Source organism: Bos javanicus, chromosome 14, assembly GCF_032452875.1.
Source record: "Bos javanicus breed banteng chromosome 14, ARS-OSU_banteng_1.0, whole genome shotgun sequence".
Taxonomy (NCBI): domain Eukaryota; kingdom Metazoa; phylum Chordata; class Mammalia; order Artiodactyla; family Bovidae; genus Bos; species Bos javanicus.
Genome location: NC_083881.1, coordinates 77025147 through 77049215, shown reverse-complemented (window position 1 = coordinate 77049215; position 24069 = coordinate 77025147). Strand labels below are relative to the sequence as shown.

The 24069-nt window shown below is 42.6% G+C and overlaps 1 long non-coding RNA gene across 1 annotated transcript; it reads left to right on the top strand.

Annotated features, from left to right (window-relative positions):
* The first annotated feature begins 1721 nt into the window (after window positions 1-1721).
* Window positions 1722-23341, top strand: LOC133260760 (uncharacterized). The gene is made up of 4 exons (XR_009740953.1): window positions 1722-2319; window positions 16681-16993; window positions 18571-18747; window positions 20520-23341. It is a non-coding gene; the product is annotated as an uncharacterized LOC133260760 (long non-coding RNA).
* The last annotated feature ends 728 nt before the right edge of the window (window positions 23342-24069 follow it).

Sequence of the window (24069 nt, the reverse complement as noted above, 5' to 3'; positions counted from 1 at the left end):
TAGTCCATGGGGTCACAAAGAGTCAGACGTGACTCAGCAGTTAACACATACACACAAGTCTTTTAATAAACAAATACAAAATGTCTTTCCATTTATTTGTTTTTTCTTTAATTTATTTTTTTCCTTTCTTTAAGTTTTTTCTTTAATCTTTCATCAGTGTTTCATAGTTTTCTGTCTATAAGAGTTTCCCCCTTTTTTGATGCTATTGTGAATAAGATTGTTTTCTTTCTTTTTTTTTTTCTATACAGTCAGTTGTTAATGTAGAGAAATACAATTGATTTTTGTATATTGATTTTGTGTTCTGGAGCATTTCTGAATTCACTTATTAGTTCTAACAGATTTTTGTTTGATGGCTTTAGGATTTTCTACATATAATGCTACACCATTTGCAAAGAACTGGCATACTTCAGATGCCTAAGATCCTGGGGGAGAGGACACTTCCTTGCAGGCACTTTGGCTTTTGGAGGCTTGGAGAAGGTGTAGCCTTACTATAAAATAATTAAGAGTAGGAGGGGCTCAGTAACTTGACTAAGTGAGAAAGGTGCAGATACAATGAATTCAGCTGAACTCGCTCTCCGATTGGACTAATTTCACCTGTAAACTTGGCTGGCCCCACTTTGGTAGGTTGCAAGAATGTAAACATTCTATAACCTTTATCTAGTTTGTCTCAATGTCTTGATGAAAAGTATATACTTCAAAATTCATTGACAAAACCTTTCTAACCTAGCATGCTGCCTTCCTTCAATGCGATGTTTCTCTTTTGAGCAGCACTACTCAAAATTCTTGCATTGATTTATTGCCTTTCTAAATTTCTTATCCCCCTATAAAAAATTCATTACTGCGTCTCCCCATATCCTTCTCTCGACCCTCTTCTTCTGCCAAGCCTCTTTGATTCAGCTGTTAAGACCAGTATTTTCCAGTTCAAAAACAGGTATGTTACAAAAGGTTATTTTAAAGTTTGTTACTTGGAATCATAATGTACAGGGTCTAATAAAATTAATGGTTGCTTTTCCAAAGTAGCAAGCAAATGTGTACTTAATCTCTAACATAGTTGTAGCACTGTTCATTTGCAATGACATGGAGAATAAGGCAATGTTATTACAATATTAAACTATAGGAATAACTAAGCAGGAGAAAAAAACTGATGATATTGAATAATAAATAGTAACATATGCATTAACATTTAGTTTCATTAAAGAAGCATCACGGAACATCTTTTGTGGAGATCATAATAAGGTTAAATTTTATTATTATGAATAATTTTATCTAAAAATAATTAGTTCTCTTTTCTTGATATAAATTGACCCAAGTCCCACTTTATATCACTCAGTTCCTTTTATTTTGGGGGGCTCTACATGGGCTTGGAAATAAAATAAGCCTTCTCCCATAATTGTGGATTTCTAATATTATTTTCTCTCTGTATTCCTGCACCCAAACCTGCTGTCTCAGCGTGGCCTGAATCTGGTTTCCATGAAAAAGACAAAGTGAAAAAGACACTCTGGGCAAGCATCGCTCGGGGTTCCTGAGTTTCCTGAAGATCTAGAGGCATCACTGGAGCGTGAATCACACGCTCGCACCGCCCCAGCTCACTCTTCACAGTCTGCTCCCTTGCAGAGCTGTCTCTCTGCATAGGCGGATCCCAGGAAGTACCACGACCACGACCGGTCAGGCGGTGGCGAAACAGACCCCCCCGGCCCCCCCCCCACCCCCCACCCCGTGCGCGTCAACTTCCAGAACAACTCCCTCCTCCTCCCACCCGCTCCTGCCAGGTGGTCCCCCCCATGCAGCCCCCTCTCTCTCTGGGATCGCACCACTGCTTGGGCTCCTTGCCCTGCAAGCCCAGGCTTGGTAAGAGCCCCTTGCTCCTTCTGGCTCTGGGATGTTACCCTCCCCGTGGACAGTCCACAGCTCACCCGCACTTTCTGGAAAGTCCCTTTGTTAAACTCTCATCAGATTACTCAGTTGGCACATGACTCTGTCTCCAGCCATGACTCTGGCAGAAGTGGGATTATACTTAGCGAGTGGCCTTTGGGTCAGAATTAGAGCAAGTCACATCAGGCTAATGTGAAAAGACTTTTTTTTTCTGTGATAAATATCTAACAAATAGTTTTTCTCAGGCTATTGAGCTTGATCTTCTCAGTTTAGCAACTTGGCAATGAAAAGGAATGAGGTAATGATACTGAGAATAAGGTACCGTACAAGTGAACCTTGAAAACATGATGCTCAGTGGGAGAAGCCAATCACCAAAGATCCATGTATTGCATGACTGCATTTACATGCAAAGTCCAGAAGAGGCCAATCTACAGAGACAGAAAGTAGGTAAGTGCTTGCCAGGGTTTTGGGGGATGGAAGAATGGGGAGTAATTGCTAAAGAGTATAGGGGTTTTTTGAGCTTTCCTGGTGGCTCAGATGGTGAAGACTCTGCCTGCGATGCAGGAGACCTGGGTTTGGTCCCTGGGTCAGGAAGATCCCCTGGAGAAGGAAATGGCAACCCACTCCAGTATCCTTGCCTGGAGAATCCCATGGATAAAGGAGTCTGGTAGGCTACAGTCCATGGGGTCTCAAAGAGTTGGACATGACCGAAGAAACTTAGCATACACACACACACACACACACACACACACACACACACAGCGAGCTGAACACCAATTAGTGACCAACACTTTCACGTTCACGGGGTTTTCCTCAGGGCTAGTAAAAATGTTCTAAAACTAGATAATGTTGATAGTGACAAAAACATTTGAATATACAAAAACCCACTGAGTTGTACACTTTTCAAGAGTGAATTTTATGTTACATGAATTATATCTAAATAGAGCTGTTATTTATAACTGTGTCTCAGCAGAGATCAAAAATCCATTTATTTCACTTCTGTCATAATATAACTGGACAATTTTTGGTTCTCTTAAATTATATTCTAACACGGGCTGGGTGAAAATCAGTATTCATTTGTTTGATATTTGTTGTTCTTATGGCCAGTCTATAAAGGGCTTGAAGGTAGAGGCACTTATAAAGGAAGAATAAGTGGGAAAAATATTTTATTCTAGTTTTCAGTCAACTCTACCCTCATGTCCAGGCAATTGTTGGAATAAAACTTTAGACCCCTGGAGAAGATCTTTGACTTTCCTCCTGGCAGTCACCGTTCCCAGTCCTCTGCTTAATTTGTGCAGTCTTTCCAAGACCATGCCTCTAAGGTCTGCTTCTGGGGAAAACCAACATTTTGAACTGTGATAGGAATTTCAGATTCCAGCTTTAATCCTCACTTGGGCAGATGAATGTAAGCAAGTGTTACACATAGTCTCAGGCCAGGGCCAGGGCAGGCAATTCTTTCATAGCAAACTTTCTGAAAATCAATTGAGAGAGAACTCATTGAGTCCAGAATGTTGGTTTCTGCAGGAGCAAGGCAAGTACTCATCTAACCCAGAGGGAGACTCAATTTGAATGAACGTGTAAACAGTCCTGGGGGCTTTGCTGTTAGCTCACTTGGTAAAGCATCCTCCTGCAATGCGGGAGACCTGGGTACAATCCCTGGGATCCTCTCAACCCAAACAGTCTTGGAATGGAACATATCTGAGTTACCTGCCATTAACTGACTTTAAAAGTCATGATGAAAGCTGAGCGCTGAAAAATTGATGCTTCTGAACTGTGGTGTTGGAGAAGACTCTTGAGAGTCCCTTGGACTGCAAGGAGATCCAACCAGTCCATCCTAAAGGAGATCATTCCTGAATATTCATTGGAAGGACTGATGCTGAAGCTGAAACTCCAATACTTAGGCCACCTGATGCAAAGAACTGACTCCTTTGAGAAGACCCTGATGCTGGGAAAGATTGAAGGCAGGAGAAGGGGATGACAGAGGATGAGATGGTTGGATGGCATCACCGATTGGATGGACATGAGTTTGAGTAAGCTCCAGGAGTTGGTGATGGACAGGGAGGCCTGGCATGCTGCAGTCCATTGGGTCACAAAGAGTCGGACAGGACTGAGCGACTGAACTGAACTGAAATATCATGAAAATGAAAGCCCATCTGACGGCCTTTAAAAATTCAAGTCACTGACTTTGAAAGTGTTCTCTGTATTTTTATGGCACAGGTAACTCAGTGCTCAAATTGGGGGCAGGGGAGAGGGCTCTCTTAGGAAGGTTTTTTTCATCTTTTGCAAAACAGCTGAAAATTAACAAGCTGATTTCATCTAAGATTCAAGCCTGTGCACAGCTCTCGCAACATTCATTGAAAGGCATTTGTAGCACAGAAGGACCATCTGCAGACTAACTGATAAGAAGAAAGCAAAAGCCGTCACACCCCCTTCACCTGCATTACTGTCGCCTTTAGCAGAGCAGCTGTAAGAGACACCGGGCGGAGCGGCCGCACAAAACCTCAGTCCCTAAGCAAGAGCTTTGAAGAAGAGCTTTTTGGGAGTAAGAGGGCAATTTTGGATCAAGAAGACTTCAACAGTGCCTGTTAAAATTTTATGAAATATTTTGTTCCCCTTTAGCCACATCTAAGACTCCTAGGTGACTTTCCGTCATGAGGGATTTGCGGAGCAAAGGCAAATATGTTAATGGAGAAAAGATTTGGGGTCAAAGGTAACAGTGACCAAAAAAAGTACTGGAGAGCTTTTAGGCAAAAAATAAAACAGAAAATGAAAGCTCTCATTTCCTGAACAGTGAGTAGTGACAAGTCCCAGGAGAACCCAAAAGGGCTCTGGGTAGAGAAGATCATAGTCTGCTACTTTTTGTTTTGTTCAGGATTAAAATGCGAACTAAATTTTGTTTAGCATTTTATTAAATCCCTTAGAGAGTTATTCCTTACAATGTTTTTGATTCACTCAAAAAAGTCAAATAATGTTTTTTCTTTTTTTTTTAAGAGAGAACTAAAAAGCAGAGGCTTTATTCCATCAGCTACTAAATAAAGACTCCCCTTAGGGTACTTTTCAGGAAGTCTGATCAAACTGTCATCTTAACAAATATTTGAATGATAATATTTCCTTTAAAAGAAGAAACTGGTGGTCAGTTCATCCTTGGTATTATGAAGAGGTGAGTGTATGAATCAATAGATGGTGATACATATACTGGGAAAATTGGTTATCTTTGGGTTAAGGTGAAACGTTACATTTTGAGTGTGTTTTAAGTTATACAAAGCTTGATTGTGATTTGCAACAATATGTCTCAGATTTTGTGTTTGTTTTGGAGGATCAAAATGTTTAATGAGTTCTGAGTTGATTTTTGAGACTTTAACAGCGTTTGAGAGTTAGGGTACAAACACCTGAAAAAGAAAACCATTTTATTTTGTCTACACGTTTTTCAATTCACAAACTATTTTACCTCTAGTGGGCCAAGACGTGGCTACATTCAGGATTCGGGAAAACTGGAACTTCCTACATGATTACGATCTTTTCTTTGCCTGTAACAATTATGCAAGTTTGAAACAATCCCTAACCATTGCAGTACTTATCAACTTTCTCCCTTGGAAAAGTGGGAATAGCCCTTGAGATCCTGCATTATTTTTGTGTGATCACATTCCAGTGGGAAACAGACACTTAGCCAAACTTACATCAGCACTTCCTATGATAGTTATTAGAAATTAAGTACAGGAAAAAATGTTGCTATCTCTTGCATTTTTGTGGCTCTGTAAAAAAAAAAGAAAAGATATATTTTGACTCTTCCTTTCCACACTTTCCTCCCATTGCAAATATTTTGAGCAAATAACGACATGTTGGCATTTGATCATTCTTAAGACTCTACAAAATAAAAGAAATTGTACCATGCTATATTTGTCTCCTAGGGCTGCCGTAGCAAAGTGCCACAAACTGGAAGGCTTTACACAACACATGTGGATTGTCTCACGGTGCTGGATCGTGCTCTCTCTGACACCCAGAAGGGGGACTCTTTCTTGCCTCTTCCTGGCTTCCGGGGGTTGGCCAGCCACCTCTAGCTTTCCTTGGCTGTAGGTGTATCCCTCAGGCCCTCTGTGGTCACGTGACATTCTCCTTGTATGTCTCATCGTCATCCTTCCTGTGTATCTATTTCACGGTTGAGATTTCCCCCTTTTATACACCAGTCAAGTTTGATCAGGGCCGCATCCTAATGGCCTCATTTAAACTTAATATTCTGTGGAAAGATCCTACTTCCAGTTAAGGCCATATTGTGGGGCTAAAACGTCCACATATCTTTTTGGTGGGGACACAATTCAACCTATAACACACATCTATACACATGTACAAATAACCACAGCACACAAGGTATTATGCTCAGATTTAAGGAAGACAACGTTTGGTTTATAGCATCAAAATGTTCTATACGTATGGGAGCAGGATGTGAGTCTTGAGATCGGCGAAGACGAATCTGATCTCGTAAGTATCTAGTGCCCCCTGACTGGTGGCATCACTAATGGTTCACCAGTCAACTCTCCATCCCTCCCAAGAGTTAAGTAATTGGCCTCAGCTTGGGACTGGTCACTGGAGTCAGGATTCCGACTCGGACAGTCAGTCTGCGTCTTGGTCCTTGCTCACTCCAGAGTCCTAGCTTTTCATTTCACAACTTAAGAAACTACAGCTCAAAGAAGAAGCCTTTGGAGGAGAGTTACCAAGCCTTCTGAGGAGCATTGGTCTTCATTTCCAGCCTTTAGGTGTTAGCAGATCTCTGTGCATCTCAGTATTTCTGATCAGTCAGTTAGTAGAAGTGAACAGTAGCTGTGAGTTCTTCATTCCATGTTTTTCTGTTCTGCCCCCTGATGACACAATGAACTGGCTTCAGTAACTATTTCACACACACACATCCCCACACACTCACATACACGCAAATGCACACTTTCACTGCCGCACTTACACATACTTACAAACATATAGATGCACACACACACACACACACACACACAGACCCCTTTCCTTCTTCAAAGCCTCTGCCCGTAACATCTCTATCATCAAGAATGTGCCTCATCGAGTCCTGGTCCGCCGCTGTCTCAGTTCAGTTCAGTTCAGTCGCTCAGTCGTGTCCAACTCTGCGATCCCATGAACTGCAGCACGCCAGGCCTCTCTGTCCATCACCAATTCCCAGAGTCCACCCAAACCCATGTCCATTGAGTCGGTGATGCCATCCAACCATCTCATCCTCTGTCATCCCCTTCTCCTCCTGCCTTCAATCTTTCCCAGTATCAGGGTCTTTTCCAATGAGTCAGCTCTTCGCATCAGGTGGCCAAAATATTGGAGTTTCAGCTTCAACATGAGTCCTTCCAATGAATATTCAGGACTGATCTCCTTTAGGATGGACTGGTTGGATCTCCTTGCAGTCCAAGGGACTCTCACCTCAGTCCAATTCCTCAGAAGCATTTTACCAGGATGAACTAAGTGGTGACCTCTCCCTGAATCTCTGCAGGCCTGGGGCTGGGAGAGGGCCACCTCCTCTGTGCTTGCCCCCCACCCCCAAGGGCCCTGGACAGGCTCTGTTCCTAGAGTTATCAGCCTGCTTCTGTGAACCATTTCTTGGTCAGCTTCTTGAGGGCAGACAGTAGGTACTAAATCACTCCTAGTGCTTAACAGAGTACTTGGCGCACAGTTCCCCTTAAACAGCATGTACTGAATAAATGAGTGAGTGAAAGAATAAAGGAAGGGAAATGGAAAATGGGATGAAGCTGGGAACTGACTGTAACCACTAAGCCACCTTATCACACCTAGATTTTATTAAATGGGTCAGAAGCAATTGGTCATATATTTTAAGGGTATTTTTCCATCTGCTCAGCCAACAGACTCCATGGATGAGCAGAGACGGAGGGACTAGGGTGAGGACGGGGAGCAGGGGCTGTCAGGAGAGAAGCTTGTTCCCCTTTTTGGCAACAGTGTCCCGAGTCAGGTTGAGGTAAGAGTTAGATGGAGCCCTGAGACAGACAGCTGGCGTTGGTCAAGTGGAGTAAAATTAAAGCTTTGCTTCCCTCCATTCTCAGAACAAAGCTAGTGGCAGAAGCTAAGGTCTGCTGAAGTAGAGAGGTAAGATGATCACTACTGGGGTCAAGGAGAGCTTCCCTGGCTGTACTCGCACAGGAAGGCTCCTTGGGGGTCAAAAAGGGAGGAGGCACCACCCCAGACTAAGTGTGGACATACCCCCACAGGGCTTCCCTGGAGGCTCAGGCAGTGAAGAGTACACCTGCAGTGCCGGAGACCCGGGTTCGATCCCTGGGTAGGGGAAATCCCCTGGAGAAGGGAATGGCAACCCAGCCCAGTACTCTTGCCCAGGAGTCCCATGGACAGAGGAGCCTGGTGGGCTACAGTCCATGGGGTCCCATGGAGTCAGATATGACAGCCACTAACACCAACCCCACAGGCTTCTGCAGTGGAATCCATCTTAGCAAAACGCTGCACACTCATGTTGGGGAGGGTCCTAGGCCCAGCCATGTATGAAAAAAGAAAAGAATATAGTTGGTCAAAGGTAAAAAAACACCTGGAAGGACTGTCCTATATAAACGATTTATTTATGTAGGATGTTTTAAAAAATCGGAGTATGGGTTTCCCTGGTGGTTCAGCAGTAAAGAATCTGCCTGCAATGCAGGAGATGTAAGAGATGCGAGTTTGATCCCTGAGCTGGGAAAATGCCCCGGAGGACGGCATGGCAACCCACTGCAGTATTCTTGCCTGGAGAGTCCTGTAGACAGAGGAGCCTGGTGGGCTGCAGTCCCTGGGGTCGGAAAGAGTCGGACACGAATGAAGCACTTAGCACGCACATGCTTGCTTTGCAGTGTGCCTCCTTGAGACATTTTTGCTTTCAAACCCACTTCTAGCCCTTGCTGGACCCGCAGCTGGATTCAACTCCTCGGCAGGAAAAGAAGAGACTGCTTCAGGACTGCCATCCCTCTGAGAGCAAGGCGAGAGGGCACCCGACCCAAAATACGGGGTCCCACACAGCTGAGGAACACCTGGAGGGCTACCCGACAGTTTTTCTGTCTTACGGGGAACATTTCATCTCCACGTGTATGAAAACAAATGGAAAGAGAGAAAAAAAAAAAAAAACATTATGTAGTGACGTTTGGAGCTGTGAAGTAGAACGTTCTGAACTGTGGGAAGAAAGCTCATATAACCTTCAAACCAACCTCCTTTCCACTGCTTGGCAAAGTGTTAAAGACATTGTTTTTCTTTTCCAAGGACTTTTACAAGTGGATTGATGTTTGACTAAATCAGACTCTGGACTGTGCTGCCAGTTTCCGCTGCCTACTCATTGTAGGGGGTGTGCAGTGATTCTAATAAAAAAGACTGTCTATTGAGAAGTAAGTTTACAAAAACCATTTTGAGAAATTGATCATGCGTTAGAAAAAAGCCTAGTTTAATGTATTTTTTAACCACACAGAGAGGAAGGAGTCCCTTTTAGTCTAATGAGGAGGAAACCACTCTGAACATGGACTCAGAAGTCTGGACATGAACCTGAGTTTCTGCCTTTACTGGCCAGGACCTTGAATAAATTATGAATGTCAGCTTCCTAATCAACAAAATGGTGAAATAATGCCTATTTCACAGGATTCTTATGAAAGAAAATAATTAACATAAGGAAAAAAGTAAGCCCGAGTAGTACCTTCATTATTTATTGGAAATGAAAATTACGTGCTTTAATTGCTTAAAAACTACAATGTTTACCAGAAACATTTCTCTTTTATTTTGTTGGTAATCTCAACCACAGTTTTAATCACCAATAAAGTTAAATATTAATTTCCTAATATGTTTCTAGTGGAATTAAAAAAAAAAATCTCGCAGCAGAAGGGGCTGAGGTTGGTGAGAAATCCATGAACTGAAGAGCAATGACATCAGTAAAACCCAAGATGGAGTCACCAGCAGGGTCATCGCTCAGCTGCAGCCTGGTTTTCCCTGGTATTTTTCAAAATATAGCAGAGGAACAGGAGCAAAACACAGCTAAGTCACGTCCAACGCTCTTAAATCAGGGACTTTCAGGTTAAAAAAAAAAAAAAAAAGACAAGACAACCAAACACCAAGTGCAAATATCTTGGTGGTCCCCTTCAGTTCTGAAGAATCCGAGTCTCTGGGATAAAGGCCAGGGTCTATGTGGTTTACAGAAAGCTCCCGGGTGATTCAGCCAAACTGAGGAGCTACCGTCAGAGGCAACACTTTCATATTTATAGGGTTTTTTTTCTGACATTATTAATGTGATTCCAAAGTGTAGAGTGTAGTGTGTGCTAAGTCGTGTGTTGTGTCTGACTCTTTGCACACCTGTGGACTGTAGCCCACCAGGCACCTCTGTCCATGGGATTCTCCAGGCAAGAATACAGGAGTGGGTTGCCCTTTGCTTTGCCAAGGGATCTTCCTGCCCCAGGGACTGGACCCACATCTCCTATGTCTCCTGCATTGGCAGCTGGGTTCTTCACCACTAGACCACCGGGAAGCCTAAGGTGTAGTAGAGGATAATATTTATCAAATACATAAAATCCTACTATAGCTAAATTGTGAAGAATGTTCATCTGTTACATAAGATGCCCTTCTTTTCTTTCATCAATAACATGTGATCTTCCTTTGACTCTGAATAGACCGTTAGTAATCTTGTGAACATTTTCTAATGTTGATGTGCTGCCTTCTTCATCTGCCTTCTTCAAGAAATACATCTGTGAGTTGGATTCCTCATTAAACTGTTTGCAAACACCAGGCCCTGCTGAAGCTCTCCTGTTCTAGCATTTTTGTCTGTACAACAACACAGTGAAACAGGTACTAATGTTATTCTGAGCCAGTGGATACTGAGAGCTTCATGACTTGCCTACAGTCACACAGGAAGTATCAGTGCCAAGATATGAATCAAGGTAGTCTTGATTTTAGGGCCCTTCAGTATCATTGTCTTAGAGAAATTAATTGCACCATAATTAAGCATAACCAATTCGATGGACATGGATTTGGGTAGACTCCGGGAGTTGGCGATGGACAGGGAGGCCTGGCGTGCTGCTGTTCACGGGGTCGCAAAGAGTCAGACATGACTGAGCGACTGAACAGAACTGAACTGAACTAAGCATAAGCCTTACAGCCAGGCCAGCTGTGGTCTCGCCCACAGGACACACAGCACACCGTGCCTCAGTTTCTTCCATTCTAAAACGGGGTTAAGTCATAAAGTTGTTATGAGAATGGCATGTGATAGCACACGTACATTTCAAGGTATAGAGTGAGTGCTCAATACACACTGGCATCCAATCACCATTGAATGGTGTCTAAACTGAGGCCTGGAGATTGTCTAAGACAGAGCCCTGTGAACAGAAAGGATCAGTTAGGTCTGCTCAATCTGGCAAATTTTTGTGTTATTAATACCCTTTTGAAATGCTAAGAGCTTCCCTCACTAGAACCACACACATAATCCAAACCCAGAAAAAAATTAAGTTACTAGTCTGCACGCAGAGCTGAAATAATCTCATCCCCTATTGATAGTAAACTGACAAAGTGAAATAAACAAGAATGAAAAGCTATTGAAGTTTTCTTATAGACTTTCCTTTTATTTATTTCTCGAGCCTTGCATTTTTTTTTTTTTTCTCTCTGAGAATATTTGTGTGATACCTTTGCTAGACTTATTGATTTAGAGGAAGAGAACACATCTTGTAAACCCGAAAGTCTCAGGGCTTCTATTGCAAAGCATTTTCCCCTCCTACCTCTCTTCCCCTCAAGGTCTATTACTCCACGTTTATATTTAGCTCCAAGCTTAAATCTCCAATTCACAGAAAAAATTATCTAGATTTTTAATATCTGTTTGAGAAAAGTCCTGGTCTGCATTCTCCTTGTTTTGTTACAGTCATTTGTTGGAGACTTTTAAATCTCAGTTTCCAGTGTGACTGAGCGGGCAAACAGTGTTCTAGTCACTTGGGCTGACCTGGATCAAAAAGGAAATGAAAACTGAACATTTGGATGAAACATCGTGCTATTACTCAAATATTACCGACATCTAATAATGTAGCAGGCTTTACCTATTGAGTAAAATTAGGTAGAGCACTTATCTGATAGATTTATTTCTCCAGGACCAACAGATTGGTGAACTGAAATCTGAGATGTAGTCAGTGATTTTCACAGGTGAGACCTAATTGTCAAGTAACTAAGGTTCTGTAAACCTAAACTCTATCCTCTATAATCTCAGGCAAACTGTGCCCCAGGCAAAATGAAGGAAGGGGGAGACTTTGTCATTGGTGTCCCTTCTTCCTTCTGGCCTCCTTACTCCTCTAGATGTCAATTAAAACGGATGGTGTTTGTTCCTATCAATTGTCATGTAAATGATCAGTAATAACTACCAAAATTTAGTTGTGGTGATGGGTAGGGAAGGCAGCTATGTTACCTACTGAGAGCATTTATTAAAAATCCAAACCTCTCCAAGACTCCCAGCAAATATGTTGTAAAAATTACAGTTTCAGTGGTGATCAAAGTGATATTCTTCTACAGGAATCCCTGCCCCGCTTCCCACTCAAATTCCTACTCAAACTCCTGTAGTTGGCGCACTGTCTGCTTCTGGCATTAGTTTTATTCAGAAAACAGGAAACTGTCTTGAAAAAAAGTGGCTCACGAGATTATCTCAAAGATAAACATTTTGAAAAGAGAGCACAGAGTTATTTGATACAACAACATAAATTGTTTGTTCAACAAATATTTATTGTGCAAATAACATGGAACAAGCAAAATCCCTGCCTTTAAGAAATTCATTCTATTAATTCAATAAAGGTAGTTTGAAGCAAATGGTTGGGTGAAACAGATCCTTGCAGAAAAGCACAAAGAATTATTTGAATTTTTGCCTCTAGGCACCCTTTCCACAGGGCTTCCCTGGTGGCTCAGCGGTAAAGAATCTGTATGCAATGCCGGAGACTCAAGTTCGATCCCTGGGTTGGGAAGATCCCATGGAGAAGGGCGTGGCCACCCCCTCCACTGTTCTTGCCTGGAGAATCCCATGGACAGAGGAGCCTGGTGGGCTGCAGTCCATGGGGTCTCCTCGCCACTCTGGGCAGCAGGAGGTCTGAGAGGCTGCTTCAGGGCCCCGCCCTTCCTGGAACCACCCTTGTGACCTTCCACCAACTACTCCCACCTTTGCTGCGATAGGGACGAGAGCCATGAGAGGCCTACTGCCCGTCAGGGCCCCAGGCAGGACGCGGGGAGTGAGTCGTCTCCATGCTCTGAGGACACAAAGCTTATCTGATGGTCTGCACGTCTACTGTTCTTCTCTGAGGCGGACTGTCTTTGCAGAAGATAGCCACAGGCCTGTCTCCCAACCCGCTTGCTTTTCTTACAGTGAGACTTTGACATTCCGCTCGCTGAGAGGTCTGCTGAGCCTGTGTATTCTCCCCTTGAACCTGGAAAGGACATAATGACAGCCTCCGCCAGTGGAGCGTGGTAGAAACAGCACCGTGAGACCTCCCAGCAAGGTGGTAAGAGGGTCGTGCACTCGGCCTTGTTCTCTGAGACACTTGCCTTTGAGTTCTGAGCTGGAATGTAAGGGGTCTGACAGGCCACTCTGCTATGAGGAAGCCCAAACCAGCACGAGTGTGGCAGAGACCCCAGGGTGGCCCCGAGGCTTCCTGAAGACGGCCAGGTGCCCACCCTCCCCAGCTGCTTCAGCTTCTGTTCCCCTCAAGCCACTGTCCACCTGCGACTGGATGGGAGGATCCCGGGCCAGGACCAGCCAGACCTGTCTCAAATTTCTGACTTGAAGAAACTGTCAGAGATAACAGAAGAGCTGGTTTTGTTTGAAGCCATTAAAGTTTTGCAGTAACTTGTTATGAGAGAACAGTTAATCGGAAGGAAATGGCAATCCCCTCCAGGACTCTTGCCTGGAAAATCGCACTGACGAAGGAGCCTGGTGGGCTGCAATCCGTGGGGTCACAAAGAGTCCGACATGACTGAGCCGCTTCATTTTCAACTTTCTTTTCCTACATTAATTGTCTAGCACCTGGTCAAAGTGTTCTGTCCCCCAAGACCCTCAGGGGCATTTGACCTTTCAATCCCTTCCTTTCCCAGCAGTAACAACATTAACAGCTGTGCTGGTGGGGCTGGGGATGGAGGAGAATTAGTTATTCTGCCTCTTCAGGGGCTCTCTTTACAGCCTATTGTTGATGCATTTTTATTCTTTTCAGTTCAATTCGGTTCAGTCATTCAGTTGTGTCTGACTCTTTGCGACCCCATGAATCGCAGCACGCCAGGCCTCCCTGTCCATCACCAACTCCCAGAGTTCACTCAAACTCACGTCCATCGAGTCGGTGATGCCATCCAGCCATCTCATCCTCTGTCGTCCCCTTCTCCTCCTGCCCCCAATCCCTCCCAGCATCAGAGTCTTTTCCAATGAGTCAACTCTTTGCATGAGGTGGCCAAAGTACTAGAGTTTCAGCTTTAGCATCATTCCTTCCAAAGAAATCCCAGGACCCATAGCTCTGCCCAAATTTTATGTTTGAGTATCCGTGAAAGTAAAAGTGCTAGTTGCTGAGTCCTGTCTGATTCTTTGCGACCTCATGGACTGTATCCCGCCAGGCACCTCTGTCTATGGAATTTTCCTGGCAAGAATATTGGGGTGCATTGTCATTCCCTTCTCCAGGGGATCTTCCTGACCCAGGGATGGAACTTGTGTCTCCTGCGTTGCAGGCGGACTCTTTAGCATCTGAGCCACCAGGGAAGCCTTGAGTATCAAAACTAAACACAAAAGCAAAAGCCAACATTTTGTCAAAAGCAAAAACTGATTTTTAAGACTTTTTTGGCCAGGATTCCCCAAAGTTTACTTAGAAACTTAAAAGTTAAGAAATTGACTAAGTCATTGGGTGTGTTAACAGTCCTCTGAGGCAAGGAATGCTGCTAACTAAACAGAAGCAAGGGTCAGGGGATAAATGTCTGTGGGGGAAATATGTTTATTACTCTCTTAATATTTGATCTTTTTGCTGTTTAAAAAAATAAACTACAATGCACCTACTATAAACTAGTAGGCATCAGGTAAGAAGAGTGAGGTAATTTGATGTGAATCTTGGAAAAATTGTTAAGAAAGCATGTTGTGGAAAATAAGTACGGTACCATACTATTTAAATAAAAACACTTTTAAACAAAAAAACAAACAAATATATATATGTCCATAGTTATTCATGAATATGTGTAGGTAAACTCTAGAGAAATCAAGAGAGAACACCAGTTTGTGAAAAAGTTAGGAGCTGTATTTTGTCTGATTTGAATTCTTTTTTTTCACAATGAATAAATATTAATTTTGCAATAATTTTTAAAAATTATATTAAATTTAAGGGTAAAAAGGCCTTGAGAGAATTGAGCTATCCATCTGAAACCTGTATTAATAAATATACCTTCATATCCACAGACATTCAGATATAGTTTATGGAAAGATAAAGCAAAGATTAAAGTTCAAATCAATTTTTGGAATAATATAAAAATCTTGTATATCTAAGTTCTAAGTTTTTGTTATAAGAAAAAATTATGACATATTTTCCAAAGTGTCATGTCTTTTAGATATCATCAGAGTTTATAAATATTAGTTGTTGTGTAGCCAGAATAATCATTTTTCTCCTGACACTAATTACCCTGGAATTCTTAGGATAGTTGTAATATCTTATAAAACTAGCCATTGATTAAGTCAACATGTATTTAGTGACTGGCTACTATATGCCAGGAACAGAAGTTGGGCAGATTTTAGATTAGAGATGATCCTGCCCCAGCGGAATTTACTTTCTAGTGGAAGAGACAATATTAATAATCATGTTGGGGGTGGGGAAGGGAGTGTGTAATTTCCTCGGGTATGTCTCACCGCAGCAAAGATTTGAAATGGCAGACCAATGTTACAGCTCAGTTTGACTTGGCAAGCAAAGGATAGTATCTCCTCGAAGTGTGAGGGTGGGCCAACCCCAAAGGAGAGGCTCAGTCTTGGCTCCTCTTTTTGTGTGTTGTTTCTCCTCCCCCTGAGCCTGCCCTGTATAAACTGGGCTAGCCAGGAGGGCTGTCTGCGTCACCTGAGGTTCTCACTCCGGTCCGTAGGTTTTCTTTTGTTCCATTTTCGCAGGCTTTTTCCTTTCTTTGTCTTTTAGCCACCACTGTTTTGGACTCCTTTTTCCTATTCTAACTACCAAACAATCACATAAATAAACATTAATTATAAATTAATTGAGTTCTTTAGACAAATGGTTTACAATCTCAATCAGGGGTGATTGTATTGCCCAGAAGACATTTGGTAATGTCTGGAGACACTGTTGTCACAAATAACTAGGGTGCTCTTGGCATCTAGGATGGTTTCTCAGCACCCAAAAATATATAGGACAGTCCCTTCCCACACACTGAGTCCCCCAGTCAGAAATGTCAATAATGCCAAGGTTGAGGAACCCTACTAAAAAGAAAGACACAGAGGGTTTAGCAGTGAAATGATGACGGGGTGAAGAATTTAGGTAAGGCCTCTCTACCATCCATATGGAAGTTCACACAGAGGTGACTTACCCCCCAAAGACAAAGGGCATATTTGTTTTATCCTGATTTCTTTACTTGTCAACATACACAGCAGTGTAGACTTCAAATAGGGATGGCATGGCATTCCCTTCTCTAATGAGACAGTCGGAAAATGAGATGATTTTTGCAGAGCCGCATCTTGAGGAATGAAAGCAGAGGATGGAACAAGATCATCTTGATAATATAATCAGGGTAAGACATGTGATGTTAAGAAATTTGACTTTGCTTCATATTTATTTCTCTTGTCCCCAATTTTCTCAGGATTAGAAGCACAACGAAACAAAGCAAAGGTACGAGTCGCCTCTCTTCCTAAACAGTGACAACCCGAAAGAGCCTACATGGTGTGGCTGACGTGGAAAACAGCCCGGCACAGGGGAGCCAGGCAGGCTGAGCCCCGCTCTGCAGCCAGTGCTGGAGGAGACGTGGCAGCAAAGAGCAGTGCCACGGGCGTGTGACAGCTGACCAATGCCAGGAGTTTCTGGGACAGGAGAATGGGAACTGATCCAGGGCTAACTAGACAGACATCCACCCAGGGTTTGCCTGTGGTAAGCCTTGTCTCTTTCTAGCTGGTTTGGTAAGTTTGCAGTGGTTAATGGTTGATGACTTCACCAACTCCCTTATGCAAGACTTCTCTGGTGCCTTTCTGGAATTATCCATCTGTACAGGAGGAGAAGTGTGGAGGAGTAGAGCCAGAAGAACATTCCTAACTGGAGAATATGGTATAAATCTCTCCAGAGGTCATCACCAATCCAGACATGAAATGACAAGTGCTGTCTTTGTCCCTGTATGGTCAAAGTGCCAAATTCCATACCAAATTCCTGCCGTGAATCTATCTTAGATAAAGGAAACTGTAGACATGCCCCCCTTTCTTTGTACATGTAGTTCATCACCTCCTGGGCTCTCCATACATGGCTTCTTAACCTAAGACATTAACATCCCTGGGAAGAAGCTAACTTAGGATAAAATCTAATGGTTGATTCTTTTTCACTGTGATGGAAAATTCTCCACAGGCATGAGCTATGTCATAACAATTTTTCATAATAACCATATTGCACCACACTTTAGTTAAAAATGGTTACCAAAGTGCTTTCTTTCTAATTTGACCTTTAAAAAATGATGTATAGTGTAGGATTGTTTGTCATCACAAAAATGACATGAAAGAACTGTAGAAAATTTGGAAAGTTCCAAAAAACACAAAGAAGAAAATAAAAGCTCCTTTAATTTCATCCCAAGGCAATAACCACTGTTAGTATTTTGATTACATCTTTAGTTTGCGGATATATTAACATACATTTTAGAATGAGATGAAATAGATAAAAAGAATTCATGTTCCAAGAACATACGAAGGATTTCATTTTTGAAAGTTACAGTTTACCCTGGCATATTTCTTGTGCCCTGATACTTAAATAAGTAAAGAAGCTTAAGACCTGACCTAGAATAAAGAGTAGTGAAAGTCAGTCAGATGATTTCCAAAGTTCTAAAACTATGGCTAAAATTATTTTGTGTATGATTAATTTTGGATTCAGAGTTTTTAATATTTAACATATCTATAAATGGACTGTTATAGAAATAGAGAATTCTGTCTCCTTTTCAGAGAGAATTATTTATTGATTAGCCCTAGCTTTGCAACTAAGCACCTGGTACTTATTTGCAGCAAATGAGTCACTTAATAGAACCACCTACACATACTTCAGTTGTCTTTGTTTTCCACAGAGAAAAATCAGTGAAAAATGCATTTGTGCTAATCTATAACCTACTAAAATTTGTGTGAGTCTAAAAATATGCGTGAATAGAATGGCATTCTATTTCTCAATTATTTCACTTCCTGATGCTGGGTACCTTGGGTGCCTCTGGTGCCCAGATTCGCCCCTGCTCCCAGCTTCTTCGGTTTCCTCTGTGGCTGTTCAACAAGGTCTACGCAGGCTCTGACTCACAGAAGGGAAGGAGAAGCCCTTGACCAGGGGCTTTGTGTGTGTGCTGCCTGTTCCTGCCTCCTGCCCTGGGGCCCTGCCCAGGTGCTGGCAGGGCTTTGCTTGGTTATTACATATGTTACAGCTCAGAAACTTGGGGGCAATTAACATGCCTGAGGACAACTCCCAACCCATGGGGCCAGAAGCTAATGGAGAGTTTCTTCTGTCTTTGACCCCTCAGGTAGCAACTCTAGGAGGTACCCAGTTCCTGCTCCTGGGAGAGCTGAGCCTCGTTGTCATAGTATGGAGACTATTCACGGATACTTCTGCTGGCTAGTCCTCCTTCTGCACCTTGCTCCCTGGGTTCACCTCCAAAGAAGTCGCCTGCACACAAATTCTTCATCAGGACTGTTTTCAGGTGAACCCAACTAAGATAACAGATAAGGGTGGTCTGGTAATTCATACACAAGTAATATTCTCATGGTATGGCCCATCGCCTGTATATGAAATCACAGGTATGCTAAATGGAACCCTAGGATTTCCTCTCCCAAGGAAAACAAATTCAAACCAAATCAAATCTCTAAACACTTTTATTCAGACTTCTAATGTGAATTCAGCTCCAACACCATTCATTCCTGACTCTGTGACCCAAACCAGGGCTTCCAACCTCATGGAAATTTAATTTGATTATATAAAGTGTGATAAAATCTACCTTGGAGAGTAGAATTCAAGAGAAGAATCCATGGAAGAGATCATGAAGTATCTTGTAAATCAATATACTATCATCATGATTTACTATGTTGAAGTGGAAGTGAAAGTTTGAGCAGCTCAGTCATGTCCAACTCTATGTGACCCCATGGACTGTAGCCCACCAGGCTCCTCTGTCCATGGAATTCTCCAGCCAAGGATATTGGAGTGGATAGCCATTCCCTTCTCCAGGAGATCTTCCCGACCCAGGGATCGAACCTAAATCTTGCAGGTATATATTTTTACCGTCTGAGCCAGCAGGGAAGCCCCAAATCGTGATAAGAAAGTTGGGTTGGATCCTGAAGCAATGGAGACTAATGAAGGGCTTAAAACTTGAGAATAAATGACTAAAATCACGTGTAAGAAAGACGACTGGCAGTAGAGAAGATGGATGTGAGGGAACCAAGGATGGGAGGTGATGTGAGACTGTCGTTAAGCAAGTGAGAGAGGCTGGTGACATCATCCTGATGATGCCCAGCCGAAGCAGAAGGCTCGTGAGGGGCTGAGTGTGACTTAAACTCGGTGATCAAACTGATGTTGGGAACAGGAACAGCAGAGGCAGCAGTGGCACCCTCGTGTCTGCCTAGGGCCACGGCCCGCTGTGGAGTCACCCACTGAGGCGGGGAACACAGGACATCCATGAACGGGTTTTGCAGCCCATGGGGGCCTCTGATCTGTGTGTGTTGAGTCTGAACTACTTACAACACTTTGCAGTGGAGAAAGGCAGTTGGGAGAGGATGGAACCAGAAAGATTTTCTGTGGGAAGAGACATCTACGGCGAGACCTGTGGAATGAGTAGAGGCTATCCTGATGAACTGGAGACAAGTGGAAATTAGAAAAGAAAGATCTGGTAAGGACCATGCAGATGCATATGCTGTGAATAAGGAAGAGACTCATTAGCAGTGCCAAGGAACTGAAGGCTGGCTCTCATCTAGAAGGGCTGAGAAATGTCCTTCTTTTTAATACTAAAGCAAGAGACCTACTTTTGTGATGTTGTCTAAGTTTTTTCAAGTAATGATTGCACCCTAGATACAGCCTATTCTTTTTCATCACAGCTTCCTTAAAAACATGCTTCACTCCCCAAACAGCGGCATTGCAGTCCTCTTTCATGCCTTCGGCTTTGTCAAGTGTGTGCTATTGAGCTGTCAAATGCAGGCTGCCAGGGTGGAAACCGTCTTCTGAGCACTTTCCAGAGACAAAGACAGCAATGTCCTTCACCTAGAAATTTCTTTAGGAATTACACACCAGCAAAAGTAGCAGAGGGGGAACCCTGAGTGGCACACTCTGAATTAAAATTAGAGTTTGGTTATGAAATGGCTCCCTTGTTTAAAAACCACATCCTCTCAGAAGCACTCAGAGAAAGCCAAGAGCTCCTACCATTTTCTTCATAAATTAAAAAAAAATTGGCATTTGTCTTTTTGTCTTTTCTGGTGCCCCCTGCAGAGCTGGAACCTGCTGTCGATGTTAAAGCGTGTCTGACCCTTAGCTATGTGAGGGACCGCAGAAGAATGACACTGCAGTGAAGCATTTTGTTGCAAACAAATAATATCTGATTTCCAGGAAACAAATAATGCTGCAATGAATACCCTGGCAAATGTTACAAAATGGACTTTGAGAGCATTTCTCTGGGATTTATAGCCAACAGTGGGATTGCTGGGTCTCTAGGCTTTTGGCTGATGGCTATCACTAAGTACCGGAGAAGTGACTTGACTCTTCTGCTCTCATCAATAATGCATGAGGTACGAGGCTTCCAGTTTATACATGCCCTCATCAGTATTGGGCAGTATCCACATTTTTAAATTTTCTCATTTGGTGGCTCTAAAGCGATGTCTCATTGTTTAATCTGCGTTTCTTTGGTTACAGTGAGTTTGAGGATTTCTTATCCATTCAGTTTCGTTTTTTGTGTGATTCTTATCTAGCGTTTGTCCATTTTCTTTTTGTTTGATTTGCAAAAGTTTCCTATTTTTAAGATATTAATCCTTTGGCAGTCTTAGATATTACTGGCACGTTCTCCCATTCTGTCATATATTAACTTTGCCTATAGTATCTTTGTAAAAGAGAAATCCTTAATTTTGATATAGTCAAATTTATAAATTTGATAGGCATACCTTATACGTCTTTATCTTGTTTAAATGTATATATTTTCTACCACAAGGCCATAAACATTACCTCTACACTTATTATATTGACTTTATAAGTCTATGTTTATAGCTTTGGTGGCTCGGAGGTTAAAGCGTCTGCCTGCAATGTGGCAGACCTGGGTTCAATCCCGGGGTCAGGAAGATCCCCTGGAGAAGGAAATGGCAACCCACTCCAGTATTCTTGCCTGGAGAATCCCATGGACGGAGGAGCCTGGTGGGCTACAGCCCATGGGGTCGCAAAGAGTTGGAGAGGACTGAGCGACTTCACTTTCTTTATATAGGATCCAGTTTATTAATCTGCACATTCTGATTGAAATTTCCCAACATAATCTCCTGAACAATGAATTGTTCCTCATTGGTTTATATGAGTTTACATGCATGTAAAATTATATAGATATGAAATATATGCATATTAGCTTTCTTGACACATACAGTGGTTAATTTGTCTGTTTTCCACCACTACCGTTTTCTATTATTAAGGCATTGTAACTTTGATATCTAGCTGAAATGGCTCCTCTCTTTGCTCTTATTTTAGTCTTGCTGAGCTGTTTATGGATTTTACATCCCATATGAAATCTAGAGTAAGTGTTTATATATTTTGAAAAATATTGCTAAATTGTTTAATTGGTTTATAATAAATTCAGAGATTATTCTGGAGGCATACTGACAACCTTACTATGAAAGTTACCCATTTGTGACATGGTATATTTCTCCACTTACTCACATCTTTCTTAATGTTCTTAGGAGCATTTTAAAATGTTCTCTGTGAAGGCATTACACTGTATCATCTAAGTTAACGCCTAGATATTGTAGAGCTTTGCTGTTATTGTGAAAAGCACTGCATTTTCTGTGCCGTTTTCTGCTTGGTAGTTGTTGATGTAGCGCAGAGGTTGGCACACTGCGTAGAGGCCAAATCTGACCCACCACCTGATTTTGTAAGTGAAGTTTATTGGAATGCCGCCTTGTCCATTCATTTACATACTGCCTGTTACTTCACACCACAAAGGCGTACTGACGTTAAGGCCTGCAGAGGTGAAAGCATTCACTAACTTGCTTTTTATAGAAAAAGTGTGCAAATTCACAGGGTAGAGAAAAACATTGATCTTGTATTCTGCAGTTATTCTAAAGCCTTATTAGTTCTAATGGATTATTTCTTACTTTCCCATTCGTACGCTATATATTCCTTTCTCTTATTTTATACTATTGGCTCTGATCTCTAATATTATGTAATAACTGACACTGCCCCACCCCGCCACCAAGGTCTGTGTCTGACCTCCCCAGTCCTCTTAGGTTCCATCTCTTTTCTCAGGCCATTTGCACTTGCCTTTCTTGCTGCATGAAGCACTCTCTTTTCCCAACAGCCACCTGGCTTTCAAGTCCCCCAGGTCTCTGCTCAAATGTCCCTCAGCCTTGAGGCCTTCCACCATGGCCGGCTCCCCTTTCTCCTGGGAGCATGCACCGCTTTCTTGGTGCTTCTCACCACCTGACACAATGTATTTACATGCTCATTACCCATCATCTACAGTGAACTATACAAAACAGGATATTACGGACATGGGTCAGGGGAGGAGAGGGTGAGATGTATGGAAAGAGTCACATGGAAACTTACATTACCATATGTAAATAGATAGCCAACGGAAATTTGCTGTATGTCTCAAGAAACTCAAACAGGGACTCTGCATCAACATAGAGGGGTGGGATGGTGGGGGAGATGGGAGGGAGGTTGACAAGGGAGGGGATATATGCATACCTATGGCTGATTCATGTTGAGGTTTGACAGAAAACAACAAAATTCTATAAAGCAATTATCCTTAAATAAAAAAAAATTAAAAAACAAACAGAATATATAACTTCCATAAAAGCAGGAAGGAATATTGAAAGACTTGGAAGAGAAAAAGGCGGTGGGCTTGGGACATGTGGAGTATGAAGGATGTGGTCAACAGTTAGGAGAGAACACCTCCTTGTCTCCATGTTGTACGCAGGTCTGAAGCTCAAGAGAGAACTAGGAGCTGAAAAGACTGATGTGACTGTCATTAGCCCGTTATTTGGCATCAAGCGTCAATAGGGTCTTGTCTCAACTGCTTGCTGTTTAAAATGTTTGCTAATAAAGCTTCATATTTTTCAGAACATTTTGCATTTTAATTCAGTTTTTTTAAAGACCCCCTCCACCCCCCAAAAAGTAAATAAACATTAGAGACCTAGAAGAGGATCTATTTTAGGAAAGTGAAGGTATAACTAAGTCAGACACTTAGTCATGTCCCACTCTTTATGACCCCGTGAACTGCAGCCCACCAGGCTCCTCTGTCCATGTAATTCTCCAGGCAGGAATACTGGAGTGGGTTGCCATTCCCTTCTTCAGGGGATCTTCCTGACCCAGGGATCAAACCTGGGTCTCCTGCACTGCAGGGAGATTCTTTACTGTCTGAACCTCCAGGGAAGCCTATTTTAGGAAAAAGATGGTCAACAAACTGGGAATTATTTTAAGGATAATATTCTCCAAAGAGGAATGTGTATGAGGAAAGTGCTCTAGAAAGTCCTTTATGTGATTAAGTCAAACCAGGGAGAAAGTCAAGGGTAGCCACGTGGTTGAAGCAAGAGGAGAATTCAGCCAGGGACAACCAGCCTTTCTACTAAAATATTTGTACTTATTGATGGAGGTATGTTTGGGGTAGGGTGGGTCAGATGAGAGGGTCAGGATGGAGGTAGCACATGAGCCAGGAAATCCAGTTTATGTCAGGGATAAATATAGAGGAGACAGTTCAGAATAGCAAGTGGACTGCAGAGTGGACTGTTACTAAATAAAGAGCGAATAGGTGCCCACAGCTCTTGGGCTAGCTGGAATGAGTGACCTT